Here is a 14,832-nt window from a genome sequence, read left to right on the forward strand (position 1 = left end):
ACAAAGCATGCATGATGCAGTTTCCACACCATGTGTGCTTGGTGCATAGTTGCAACACAAGAGGACCCGCTGTGTCTCAGGCTGCTTCTGAGCAGCCATTGCCTGTCAATAGCTGACCAACAGTGGGCCAATCAGATTGCCACTGTGCAAAAGCAAACAAACAAACAAACAAACAAACCAAGAAACCAAAAATCCCAGTAAACAAAAAACACTGTTACATTCCTGATGAACGAGATTTGAAAGGGCTAGCCCTTACAAATGTAGATCAGGAGATAGCCAGTGCAGCCTTTAAGTATGGCCGTACCAGGCTCTAAGGAACAGGAGACACCCCCCACCCCACCCCCCAAATTTTTCTGCCTGACACTGGGTTTGTGTTTAGACCAATTCTTATCTTACTTTAAAAAATGTATTTTCTTTGAATTATAATTACATTTTTCCTTTCCTTCCTTCCAACCCCCCTCATGGGATCTCCCCATCCAGGGTCACCCTCAAGGCCATGATCTCCTTTTCTTCCATTGTTTACACACACATGTTCATTCTGTGTAATGTTATCTGTGTGTATATGATCTTAGGACTGACCACTTGGTGCTGGATGACCACTTATGGGGCTGTTCCCTCAGGAAGACCTTTTCTCTGCTCTCAGCTGTCCCCAGTTGTCTGTAATTCATTTTCTAGGGTTGAGGCATCGTGAGCCTTTGCCCTCCCTATTGGTCTGTCTATTGGTGTCATTGTTGTTCAGGTCTTATTTAGTTTCCCTTTTTAATTGGAACCCAATTAAATGTTTAAAGACTTAGCTGCAAGGATAATTGGGGACTTCCACTTTATAGACCTTGGTCCACACTTGTTTGTTAGTTGCCATGCATGTCTAGTCCCAGAAAGGACTTGTGTCTTCACAGAACACCTCCACTGCAAAAGCAAGCCCGCAGCTTTGACTGTGCTTTCTCTATGCTGAGTACCGCCACACAAGGAGGCTCCCAGGGCGCACACACTGCTTTCCCAGTTCAGCTCCTTTATAAGGTGTGTTTCCAAGCCTCCTTTTGCTTCCTGTTCTCAAGCTCCTGGCTAACAAGACCCTTATTACCATTTCATAGAAGGAAGAGATGCTAACATGCCTTCTTAAGATCAGAGTCCACATAAATTGGAACTGGAGATGGGAGTGTTAGTGAATGGCTTGGGACAGACTCAGAGGATGGGTTGCTCATCATGAAGCTAGCACTGCCGTGGCCAGCGTTATAGCCCAAGTGGTCCAGCACACTTGACTTGGACAGTGGAGAAGGTATGCAGCCTCTGAGCTGTGTCCTGTCTACTAAACTGATTAGACTGAGGTTTCTCGGCTCCCTTCAGCATCCTACCTAGTTCTTGCAGGGATGGAACGTAAGGGCATGTGACAAACTGCAATTGGAGTTGAGGTACAATTTCGTATTTATCATGGAGGATGCAGGAAGACCTTTTAAAACACCTATCTTGGCTACCTCACAAACTGTCTTTAACAAGTAGTTACTATTTTTTTTCTCAAGTGGCATAATAGAAACTTCCCTTTTCGAACTGTGTTCCTGTTTTGACCCTGTTTTTTGAAATTACTTATTATCAAAAGGAAATATTCACAGAAGCTTGGCATGCTGTTGTTCTCCGGGTAACTGTTCGTCAGCAGCTGCCTGTGAGGGTTACTGTGCTCTTCTGATGTCTCTCATTACAGAGTAATAAGGCCACTTAGCAGGTTTCTGAAGTACAGGTTGGGATATAAAAGGTTTCTTTTGAAGGTTCTTCTCTGGGGTACAGAGTGGTAAGTGTCTGCTTTACGGAGATAACCATTGGGTAATTTGTAAGTGCTGGACTCTGAATGATGTGTCTCCTGATTTTAGTGACTCTTGGGCAGGAACAACACATAAGATCCTATATCCAATTCCACAGCTTCTTTCCTGTGAACATGTTCCTTTGTTTATAGCACCTGTAGCACTGTTGTGAGACTCTTGGTTTCTGTGGCTGGGAGGGGACAAAAGCCAGACCTTTGCTCTGGGAATTGGCAGACCATATCGGGCGGCGCATTAGTAACTTGGTCTAACTTCCACCACATACTGGTTAGGCTAGCTTCATTTTATTGAGTTGTTTGTATATCTGTAGAGAGGAAATGAAACTCCCTTTGGCAGTCTCCTTTCTTCCTTCTTCCTTCTTCCTCTTTCTCTGCCTGTTACCTTCATAGAGTCTTGCTTAGTAATAGGAAGACCCTTTCCCTGCTTGTCTGTCAGAACAACTTCCCTGACCTGTAGTCTCTGGAGACTTTGCCATTGACAGCCCACTAGCCGAAGTGCTTTCATCACCAACATGACAGTATCTTCATAAATAGTATTAGCTATCAGCCAACTACCATTTCCTTTTTGTGACCTTAAAATGTTTTATTTTGATCCAGTTATAGGGATTCTCATTCTCCCTGAATAATAATGATCTCAAGTAGCTTTGCCTCCAGGCAGAACCAATGTGTGGTGGTCAAAGTTAGAGTGTTTGTTTTTTCTGTTTCTGTGTATGAGAGTAATTCAAATGTGCATTATTTTTAAAATGCAGTTTATTTAATGTATTTATTTTGAGACAGGGCCTCAGTTGGTCAGGTTGGTCTTGAACTCACTCTGTTGCCCAGGCTGACCCCAGACTCAACACTTCTACTTCATTTCCTGAGTGTTGGATTAAAAATAAGCGTGTGTCCTGGACTTGCCTGCCATTTTTCTTTTTTCATGAAAGATATCATTTTCTTTTTTATTCAGTACATTGACTCACATGTATGTATTTTGTATGTTATTACACGCACATGATGAAAGGATCATGCTTTATTTAGTTGAGATAACCTTTGAGGAAATGGGATGAAGCCTTTTGTTCAGTGGGTTCATGGCTCTGTGCAGGAGTTTTGATCACACACCTCTGTGTGCCCCTTACTTACCTCACTTAGCTGCATTTGATTGTATTGCGATTAAAAGGAAAACACAAACAGCTTGCTATCCTTTTATGCCAGAGTTCTAATCACTATGGGTTGAAAACTGCTCTCCCACTGTATCTATTTCTATAGTAAGCTAGCAGTTAATCTAAATGAAAGGGGGATGTGCCATTAAGGTACAGGATTGGGAATCTGAGGATGTACCCTCAGGTGGTCCTGGTGCACAGCCTTTCCTAGCTCCAGGCATGGGCTTGCTCTGCTTGTTGCCCAATTGCAGGTGTATGTCTCCACCAGGAAAACCAAGAGGAAGCTGCCAGGCGGGAAAGAAAATCTATTTCTTACTGGACAGATAATGGAGGGTAGTAATGACCAGTGGACTGTTTGTTAGGAGGGGTAGTAATGAAGTGGACATATAGTAGGGTTGTAATGGCCTTGTCTCTTTTTATTATTATTATTATTATTATTATTATTATTATTCATTATTATTATAAGCAGCTTATTATAAGAAGCTTTAATTATGTACTGTATATGTACTTTAATTTACTTATTTTCTCCTAGACTGGAAGAAAGACTGATGAAGAAAAGTAACAGCATGGTTGAGGTAAATGGATGTTTCATTCTTTTGTGCTCTAGTGTCTATTTTCTGTCTTCAGAGAAATCTTAAGTAATGATCATGGCCAACTTGCATATATAAAGATTATAGAGATTTAGCAGTAAACGCATTCCACTTAATTAATTTAGTTGTAAATGTATATTGAACATGCACTTACTTATTCAAAATAGAACGTAAGTATTACTTTTGTCTAGCCCAGAGTAATTTTCTTCCAGGTATTTAATGACATGAATCACATCAGACTTTCCATTGTGAGAATTGTGTCTCAGATTGTTGGCTGCCCTTCTCACTGCATGGTATAACAGGTTAGTTGTTTGTCGTCCAGACTTTTTGGGTTTTTTGTATGGTGCTGGCCCCCAAAACTTGAATCCAAACTGCAAACGTCTGTTTGTGTAATGTCAGGAGAGTTGCTGGCTTCATTGAGCATTGAGGGCCTTCATTGGGAGCAGTTTCTGTAACTGCTTTTGTGTGCTTAGTATTTCTTCCCTCTTGTTTCCTTGCTCATTTTACTTTTCAAGCAGTTGCGTACACATTGGTGTCTTAGTTAGGGTCACTGTGCTGTGATAAAACTCCATAACCAAAGCAACTTGGTGAGGAATGAGTTTATCTCAGCTTACACTTCCATGTCACTGTTCATAGTCTAGGGAAGTCAGGACAGGAACGCAAACAGGGCAGGATTCTGGAGGCAGGACCTGATGCTTAGGCCATGGAGAGGTGATGCTTACTTGATTGCTTTCCATGGCTTGTTCAGCTTGCTTTCTTATAGAACCCAGGACCACCAGCCTAGAGATGGCCCCACCCACTGTGAGCTGGCCTCTCTCTCATCAGTCAGTAATTAAGAATGTGCTTTCCAGGCTTACCTAGAGTCTGATCTTATGAAGGCATTTTCTTATTTAAGGTTCCTTCCTCTGAGATCACGTTAGCTTATGTCAAGTTGATATAAACTGTCCAGCACAATTGGTAAATAGTTTCCTGTGGCCCCTTTGAATAAAGGTAGACTCTTTCAGCTCTTTTGGTTGTATTTTCTGGAATTCATGTATCTGTTTTAAAACATAGAAAATGCTTTAAGTGTCATTTTCTTTAAAAAAAAAATTTAGATTTCTGTCTTACTTCCTGTTGAAGACTTAAAGATGACCCTTGGCTGTTAGGGTTCACTTTCCCTTCCTGTTTCTCTATGTCCACCCACTTTTTCTTTTCTTTCTCTTCTTCTGCCACCTTCTTTTATCCTTTTCTTCCATTAGAGGTGAGGAGGGACTGTAGGCTCACACTGGCCTCAAACTCAAGAGTCCTTATCCCTCAGCCTCTAGGATTATTAGATATGTATCATTATGCCCAGATCTCCATTTGTCTTAATGCAATCATGTTATAGATTGCATTTAAATACTTTTGCCAAGTTATGACCATACATAGTTTTGACTGAACTCTGTGATGTTTGATGACATGGTCCCAGCCATTCTGAATTTCTGAAATCCTTGACCGAGCACTCCCCTCCACTTTCCCTCTCTCCTTTCCCTCTTTTCTCCCTCCTCTCCCTTTCCCTCCCTCTTTCCCTCCTTCCCTCTCTCCCTCCACCCCTCTCTTTCTCTGACTTTGGAGTTTTTCACTTAGCCATTCAGTCTGATGAGTCTTCTGTGGATCCCCCATTTCCTTCACTACGCGATTCTGACCAGCATGCTTCTCTGCCTGTCCTTTTTGATTTCTCAGAGCTTGGTGATTACATTTAGATAATTCAGGATAATCTCCCCATTCCCCTTTTATTGTGATTAAAAGAAACAATCACATCCTTTACCTCTATTGATCATGTTTAATATGAGATAGGTAATGTTAATATGCATCTTGTTTCATAAGAGGTCCAGAGACTTTTTTCCTCTTGGTAAATTATAACTTAACTGTGGAGTAACAGGTCTTTCTCTCTTTTCCCAGCCCCTTTCTCTTTAAGTCTTATTAATGGAATCTGCTGAGTTTCTTTGAGGTGGCTTGCTCTCTAATAACCTGACCATTCATGCATGTAGCAGCACGTAATAGAATCTTCTTTTTAAGGATTGAATACTATTCCCTTGGTTATACAACCAGGCATTCCTTATCCATTTATTTAGTAGTGGACATAGAATATGGTGACTTCTATTTTTGGCTATTGTTAAAATAGCCACAGTAAATATAGGTAAGCAAATATCTCTTCAAAACCCTGTTTTCAGTCCTTTCTGATATATCCCATAAATGGAATTACTAGATTATATGGTAGTTTTCTGTTTAATGTTTTTTGAGGAATTATATGTGTGTTCTGTATACTAGTTGTAATATTTTACATTTCTAAGAGTTTACAAGGGTTCCAGTTTCTCCACATTCTTGTCTGAAGTGAGAAATTTGGTTTCTTTAAAGATACAGCAATATAAGAATGTTGTTTTAATCCCAGGCATGGAATGTGTGGCTGCTTCAGACTGCCCACAACAGCTATGATTTGCCTCATGCTCTAGCAGGGGCATGGTTTTGACAACTGCAGATAGTTTTTATGAGTGTATGACTTATGGAATACTGGGAACTTTTCAGGGGATATATAGTTGCTAGAGACCTGATAAAGGAGCTGGCTGCTGGTTGGCTGGTGGTGATTGGATGCTATTGGTGTGGTTCGTTGCCGTTTGTCAAGTAAGCAGATACAAAGAGATAAAAAGAAATGAGATATCCTCATATTGAAGATCAAACTTCCCCCAAGGAACTCAGTGCCCCTAATCAGCAGGAAGTAATCTATCAGCATGGCCGTCCCCTTTTCCTTCTAGCCTTCTTTCTGTCCTACCTGGTGTTAGGGGGCTGAAAGGGAAGAAGAAGAGGGGTGTAGAAAGGTGAAAGAAAAAGCAATCCAGGGAACAGTACAAAAGTCAGGTGACACTTGTCATCACTTGTCCGGTTTTGTTAATGGCCATTCTTATGTGTGGGAGGGCGTGTATCTGCCTGTGCTTTTGTCTTGCTTCTCTTGATGCTTAGTGATGAACATCCATTCATGTATAGTTGACCATTTGCTTATCACTCAAGGAGAGTCTGTGCAAGTGCGTTGTGCATTGCAGATTTTTGGTTATTTGGGGTTTTGGTGTTGCATGCTAAGAGATCTTTACATGTGGCTGTCCATTCCTTTCAGATGTGTGGTTTGCAAATGCAGTTCATCATTCACTCTATTGATTGGTCCCTTGCCATTTAATCCTGGTATGCTTTGCTTTTGTTGCCTGGGCTCTTGGGGTCATATCCATGAACTCCAATGGCAAATGGCTTGCCATGAAGTTTTGTGCTTGCATTCTCTCCTAGGAATTTTAGTTTCAAATTTTACTTTTTACAGCTCGAATCCATTTTGACTTAATTTTGTAAATGATAGAAGGTAAGAATCCAGACATTCTCTCTGTAGATTTTTAGGCTGGCTGCTCTTTTGGTCTCCTGTCCTCAGTCCCGAGGGAACCCTCGATGGCTGTACCTCGGCTCCTCAGTCTCTATTGTCACTCTGCCCTACCAGCATCCACAGCACAATGCCCCTGGTGTCCCTCATCTTCTGTGGCATGGCTTCCGGGGCTTCTGACTGTATGGATTGTCACTATCTTGATACACTGTCATTTTGATGGAGACCTGGAGGGAAGGGGTCAGCTGTAACAGCCACCTACAATCTCAAACTATGGCTTTTAAAAGTCACATTTGAAAGTCTTAAAAGAGCTACTCCAGAAATAACTTACAAATCCACTTCTTTTCCATCTATTTTATTTACTTATTTTGTACTTCATCTTGTGGTGCTGGGAACTGAGTCCCAGGACCTTAGGCATGCCTGGCAGTGCTCTGTCCTGCTGCTTCATCCCCAGCCTCTCTGCTTCTTTTTGGTAACCTTGACAGGTGACTGGTGCACTAGTACTCGGAGCAAACACTAGCAAACTTACTCTCCAAGTAGTATTTCAATATCAAGGTAAACTGAGACTTCTGTCATATAAAGCAAGGTGAGGCTTGGTGGAAATTTGAATGTACTATTTCCTTTTTGTTGAGACAAATCCATGGGACTTTGGATTTATAGGTTGTTTGTTGCTTTTATTTAGAGGTGGTATGGTTTAATATCATGTAAATGGATGTCTCTACATTACCACGAAGCTTTAACTGAATACTTTTACAGTGCCAAGAGGGGTCTAGGTTTTAAAATTTTTGTCTCGTATAGTTAGTTGAGATGGCTGCTTTTTTTTTGGTGAGTGTTTTTAGTTATTGCAGGTGGAACATGATTTCTTTTTTCTTTGTCTTTTTTCTTTTTTCTTCTTCTTTTTTTTTTTTTTTTGTATTGCCTTTGCTGCCCTGGAACTTGCTATGCACAGCAAGCTGGCCTTGAACTTAAAGAAATCTACCTGTCTCTTTCCCACAAGTCCTGGGAGTAAAGGTATACTCTGCCATGTTGGGCCAAATACAGTCTCTTAAAAGACCATACAAGTATCCAAAGTGGAGCTTCTTGGTCCTTTGAGCTGTTTATTCACAGTACGTGTGGGTGTGATTCGGCAGTCCCACGCCTGCCTAGTATCTGTGAAGCTCTGGATTCTAGCTCCTGCACCACAGAGAGGAGGGGAGAGTTAAGCCTTGTTGCTGTGTTCAGGAATGGCTTCTTGATAATTTGAGATTGAGGCTTAGAATGGCCTTGAGTTTCACTGTAGGTTTTAGGTGAGCCTCAAAAAGATTGAGAGCCTTATAGATCATAGAATAGGAGGAAAAAGGGAAGAGGGAGGCTGAGTGTTTCAGTGACTGTGCTGTGGCTGTGCAGACCATGACTAAGGCAACTCATAAAAGAAAGCATTTGCTTGGGGCTTGCTTACAGTTTCTGGGAACATGTGTAGGTAGGCAGACATGACTGCTGAAATGGTAGCTGACAGCTTACATTTTTTTCTTCAAGTTGGAGGCAGATTTAGAGAGACTGGGCCTGGCATGGGCTCTTGAAACCAACCACAAAGTACACCCTTGTGACACAGCTCCAACAAGGCCACACCTCCTAATCCTTCTTAAAGCAGTTCTGCCAATTAGAGACCTGATATTGAATTATATGAGCCTGTGAGAGCCGGTCTCATTTAAACTACCGCAAGGATTTGGTTTTTAATTAAGAAAAAAAGGAATTCTATGTGTTTTATGATAATAAAAACAAAGGAAGTACAAAATCAAAAAGCTGAGACATAAGAAGTAAAGTGTGGGGGAGGGGCCACTGCAGCTATTTTTCAAGTTGTTTATCATCACAACGCTGTTACTGTAATTGAGCCAGCCTCCTGCATGCTTAAGGTTAGGGTTAGCTTTGGGATCTTAGGATGTTATCTCAAAGTTAATCTTAAACTGTTTCCATGGTCTGAGGTCACCTTTGGGTTCATAGGGATGCACCATATTGTCTGGCTTGGAGACTTAACACCTGACAAGACCCTGGCTGAGAAACCTCCGTGCATGAGAATCATTGTAAAAGAGCCAGTTGCTGAATGGGAAACTGTAGCTGTCAGAGGCAGCAAGTGAGAGCACAGCCTGAGCCTGCCAAATCCTACCTGGATGTCCTGAGTCAGGATCAGGTGGGTGTGGAGCCAGTGCTTCTGACAGGCCACACTGTTTTCTTTCCTGGAATGTCACTCCTTAGCTGTGACTCAGCCTCTTAGATAGTCCTTCTGGTTGCCCGAGGGGACAGGGGGAAAAAAAAAACAGCAGTGATAAGCTTGACCCTGACCAGGTGATCTTGACAGGGAACAGGGAATTTATGGCTGGACACCTCTGGTGACTTCTCCTGGGACTGAGCTGATCCTGTTGGATCTTGGTCAATGTGTGCTCTCCAAATAAGTTTCCATTGGCTTTTGTACTTACCATGGTCATCACTGAGGCTGCCTGTACCTCATTGTCTGTAAACATTACAGTGTGATGCCTCCTTCTTTTGAGATTGAATTTTAAAACATATTTAATTCTTGCGCAGCTATACTTTAAAAATTCGTGCTGCTCCTATTTCAAACAGTCTTACTTTGTAGCATATTAGGATTAAACATTAATACTTTCAACTTTAACTATTTTCATCATTTTGCTGAGATTATTGTTATGAGACCTTATTAAAAATATATTCTATTCCTGTTGCAGGCTCTTCTGTGGTGTCTGGTGTCATTTTTACTGTCATTCTCACCTTTTCAGTGTAAACCTAGTACAGCTGATACCGGAGAAGAAAGGGTGGGATATTTTCTAGAAATCTTACGTAGTTCACAAACTTATTTCAGCAGTTGAACCCTTTTTACCTGAGGTCATCTGGGACCGAGGCCTTAGCAAGGCCCTGGGGTCAAAACCCAGTACTGTAGTTATAACCAAATGGGAACAAACCACAAGCCATCCACTCTGACGCCATGCATGGGCTCAGTGATTCTTGGATCTCGAGGAGATGTCCTGGAGCAATCAGACTTGGAACTTAGGAACATGACATCCGCTCTTTGTTGTGTTTGTTTAAAATTAGGCAATTCTTGATTTTAAAAGTCTATGTGCTTAGGCTTTAGGAATGTGAAGGAGTTAGCAGTAGCTATCCTTCCTGACACATATTTTAACCATTTTCTCCCTTCTACCCCCCACCCCCCATACTGGGAATTGAATCTAGGCCCCTCTTTGATGCCAGTCAAGTATCCCACCACCAAGCCACACCTTCAGTTCCACTGATAAATATTTAAATTCTTTACTGAAATCCTGGAAATAGGTGTGGTAACTCATTGAAAGGAACCAAGCCTCGGCTTGAAGTGATGAGGAACCTTGCCTGAGATCATGTGGTTAGAGGATGAAGGAGTCCATACTTGATATTAGATCTGTCTGATGTCACAGACTGGTTAACTCTGCCTCGCTGGCTACACACAGCAATGACATTAAGGCAGCAGCCATACACAAGAATTTCCTCACATTTCACACCCACACAAGAGCATTCTGAAGCTATGGTGACAACATTCTCCTTGGAGAAGTGGCGGCTTCTTTCAGGCCTGCTGCTTCCTTATTGGGGGGACATTTCTGGTTTAGGCTGGAAAGTGTGTCTATTTGTGAGCTGTGTCCTCAGTGTAGGTTTCTCTGGATGGCGGCAGCAATCAGGTCAGCTTGCTTTCATGCTTGTGTCACATAGCAGGTTAGGACTAGAATTTGACCACGCCGTCCCACAGAGGAGGACGGTTCTGGCATCCTCATACAAATTTCAGAATTTTAGCTTGTCTTTGCTGACAGTGGAACGTCCCTCTTTGGCCCTGTCCCTCATCTTCTCACTCCTCTGTTTTGTGTTACTAATACTTAGTTGTTTTGAGACAGGCTATGCTTGTCTGGTGCCATGAAGAGAGACATGCCTCCCCACGCCCTCAGCCTCAGGGTTTTACTCCTAATCTGATTCTATATAAAAATCTGCCCTGCATGTCTTAAATAAACAGTGAAAAACTGTTGTGGCACACACTCTTTATTCCCTGTACTCAGGAGGCAGGAGCAGGTGGGTCTCTGATTTTAAGGCTAGCCTGGTCTATATAGCCAGTTCCAGGATAGTCAGGGCTACATAAAGAGTCCTTTTCTTATACTACCAGGAAACAAAATAAAAAGAAAATTAAAAAACACTACTCAGAAGTTGCCACTGGTAATATTTTGGTGCAGAGGCTTCTATTCTTATTTCTGTGAATATGTATGCCTTTAAAAATAAGATACAAAATTAAAATCATCGTTGCATATAAAATCTTTCATATTTATTTTACCCAGTACAATGCATGCATTTCTCCCATATGCTTAAATATCCTTCCATAACCCACTTGTAGTGACAGTCTTCTGTGTGGATAATAGCATAAATGCATTCGCCTGGTGTTGGGTGGATGCTATCCACACTCACCCGAGGCTATGCTGGTGCGTATCATGTGAGAGCTGTGTAATCCACCGGTCTTCATGTGTCTTTAAAGTAGCTAACAAAGATGGCTAATGGTGGTGAAGAAAATCCATATTTAGTCTCATTCTCTATTACACTGTATAACAGCCTCCCTGGAAGCCCCTAGATAAACACCAGGCAAGAACAGAAGAGTATTTATATATTTTTTAAGCTAGAGTATTATAGAACCTCTGTCTAATTTCCTTGAAGTGGGCAGCCTGTCTATGACAAGTATCTGAAACCTTTCAATTCTTATTTTCAAGTGGTTTAGCCCTCTTGTTCCCTGTACTAGTTAATGAAAACTTTTCACATCCTCTTTTGTTGACTAGCTATTTCACACAGACTAGCCCTGGTTAGTTAGGCCAGTGGGCTGTATTCTGCCAAGGAAGCCTCGGACCTTGTGGAGTTCCTGTTCTAGGCCTTGTCTTAGTCACAGAGACCAGCAATCACCATTGACTGGAAGGCAGAAAAGGAAACAGCTGAAATCTGTCATCTGGGGCTTGGCTCAGTGGGAGAAAAACAGTAAGCTCTGTAATTGTAAAATGCCCGTGTGCATATATCTAATAAGGATAGGGGGGAAGAGAGGCAGGAGTGGTGTGTGTGTACTCAGTGTGCATGTGTGTGTCAACATATGTTCTAGTGTGAAGTAGGGAGGCCCTGAAGTCATAAGTAAGAAGGGACCGTCCAGCTATGGGTGTGGCTGAGGGGGTAAGCCTGCTTACATCTGGGGCAAGCGCATCCCAGGCAAAAGTACAGAATTCCTGAGACTTCCAAGGGTGCATACAAAGCTGGCCCAAGCGTAGCCATGTCAGAATCTGCACTCTCTTCAGGTTGTTTTAAAAGGAATTTTTCTTCATCTTAGAAAGGTTTCCAGTACCTGGGAAGAGTTTTATAGATTATAAGCAATGAAAACTTGGCTATGTCCGCTCTTAGACCAAAGTAATAGATAGCAGATAGGTCAGAGTAAGTGCTGCACACACATAGATAACAAAACTGTAACCTTACAACTGCTATCTCTAGGGTTAACAGGTTAACAGTAGCTCAGGCACCATTGCTGCCTTTTCTTTTTAAAATAAAATGTGTTTTCCTTCAAAAGTTTTAATCCTTTTAAATGTAAAACTGTGAGTTTCATGGAAGTTGACACAGGCTGTGTCTTGGGAGGACATGTGCATGACAGATAAAACAGACTGTTTTCCTCTGTTTGGCTCAGTGGCCTTCTTTGGGGTTTTGTGAGTAGAGCCTGCCAGAAGGCAATTGACAGAGATCTTCCGGACCCAAGACTCTATTGGTGAGGTCAGTATGAGCACCTTTCTTTGCCCACTCCTATCCTTCTGTCAGGCTGGGGAATAAGTGGCTGGTGACTGATTGCCCAAAAGCTTGATATTGTGGGGGATGCAGGGATCTCTCCCACCCCTGCTGGTGTTGGGGAGTAGGAGATGGTGGCTTGAGGGGGATGATGTTGTGGGGGAGGGCAGGAGTTTCCCTTACCCCCTTGGACAGATGTGTGTGTGTGTGTGTGTGTGTGTGTGTGTGTGTGTGTTGGGGGCGGGGGGAAGTTTAGTTCATAAATGCTGTTTTGCTTTCTTGGCCAAGATAGGAAGAAAAGATGTTTAAAAATTAATTTTGGATAAACTGGTTGCCAGTGACTGCTGTTTGTGGTAATATGATTTTTGAAGACGACTGTTAAGTGTGACTCTCATATTCATCCTTAGACTCTTGACTGAAGCAGTTTGCTGTTGGGGACCTCCCAGACTTCTTTACTGAATTCAGTGACAAACCAAATCTCATTTAATACTAATGTTTCCATGGTGTTTCACTCTAAATCCAGTTTTCGAGGATGCTCCAGTGTGAAGAATGCAAGTCTAGGCTGAGGAAAGCCTTTGCTCTGTATTCTATCCTTTCAGAAGAATTCCAGTTAGGGGCAAGAGGCTAAGATGCTGCTGGGTTGACATCCATGGGAAGTAGCAAATTTTAAATAGTGGGATTCCAAATAAATAGAAATGTTTTGTAACCTTCCGCCTCTGCTCCCTGAGAGCTTCCTATTCTGCAGCCAAAGCTAGGTTCTTACTTGCAACTCTCCTGCCTCCACTTCAGAGTGCTTTGTGTACCAGCCTCAGTTCCTAGCAGAAGAGAGCAGATGTTTAGAGGTTTATCCATGCTTGTCCTGCCTTTCTTACCTTCCTGGTCATCAGCATCTCCTGCAGGGATGTCACACTTGTTACAGTTGACAGGCCGACGTGGCCTTCATCACCTAAGATTTATGACTGGACTCATTTATGGAAGCACTCAGTCTGTGTATTCTGTGGGTGTAGAGTTACATGTTGGGCTGGGTGTGAGGCCGTATGGGTGAAAAAAATGGAGAGCCTCAGGAGAATGAGACGTTCTCTCAGCTGAGTTCTTAACTGGGAACTGGCTGTTGCTTTTAGGAATGCTGTAGATTGTTGATGGTGTTAGAGAATGGCTGTGTGTAAAATGGCGGGAACAGAAGCGGTTCAGGAGACGAGGAGATTCCTGAGAATGAGCCTCAGCCTGCCTTTTCTCTCTGCCTTTGAGGCACATGCTGCACAGGCACCCGTAACACTGCTGTGGCTATGTTCTTAGGTGTGGCAGGCTTGAGAAAGTGTGCAGTACACAGTTGCCCAATTCTCTGTGCTGTGGACATAGATATCACTAAAAAGGAGTTGCACAAAGGCCTTAGCTATTACACAGCATAGTGACTCTAGTTGACGAAATATTGCTGATAATTTCTGGAAATGGATTTGAAGGATTTTTACCACAACAAAAGGAGTATGAAGGTTAATGCATATGCTAATTACATGTGAATATATGTAATTATATGTGTATATCTCATTCACAGGGTAGGTACAGGCTTATCAAAGTGCCATATTACACAGGATAGTTATATATGATTTCTACAGCTCATTTAAAAAAACAAAACAAAGAAGAAAGGGAATGTGAGTTATTTTGACTGGAGCTAAGAAACAGGCTGCATAGAGATAGTTACTAAAATAAGTTTTTCTTAAAATCATTCTGTTCTTCAAAAGTTTTAACTTAATTTGCACTTTTCTATTATTAATATTGCATATATGATTATGGGAGAAAAAAAGAATCGTGTATTTTCTCTAAATGTATTCGCACTTTTTGTTTCAGTGTTGGGGGCTGAACCCAGGGCCTGGATACTCTATGCAAGCGCTCTGTCACTGTGCTTTCACTCCCAGCACCTCATCCCCCTTTACACCTCAGTTAATGACTTTCTTGTCTTTTAGCAGACTGAGGATTTCAAAAAATCATAAAGTGTAATCTTTTGCTCGTTTCTCTAGTGACTATTATTGTCTTACCTGGAGTACAATAGAAGTGTAAAAATAGCACTGAATGAAAGTACTAGGACATCTGCGTCTGTCTTATTCTTTCCTTTCAGAG

The 14,832-nt window shown here is 42.0% G+C and overlaps 1 protein-coding gene across 5 annotated transcripts in view; it reads left to right on the top strand.

The window, feature by feature from the left end:
- Positions 1–14,832, top strand: part of Sgms1 (sphingomyelin synthase 1) — a 256,971-nt gene that overhangs the window by 135,627 nt on the left and 106,512 nt on the right. For all 5 annotated transcript variants that reach the window (XM_028764013.1, XM_028764021.1, XM_028764014.1 and 2 more), the window contains one exon: positions 3,482–3,524. The gene's annotated coding sequence lies outside the window, so the exon portion shown is untranslated. The remainder of the gene's footprint in view (positions 1–3,481; positions 3,525–14,832) is intronic.

The sequence above is a fragment of the Grammomys surdaster genome, unplaced genomic scaffold, assembly GCF_004785775.1.
Source record: "Grammomys surdaster isolate TR1022 unplaced genomic scaffold, NIH_TR_1.0 141, whole genome shotgun sequence".
Classification (NCBI taxonomy): Eukaryota; Metazoa; Chordata; class Mammalia; order Rodentia; family Muridae; genus Grammomys; species Grammomys surdaster.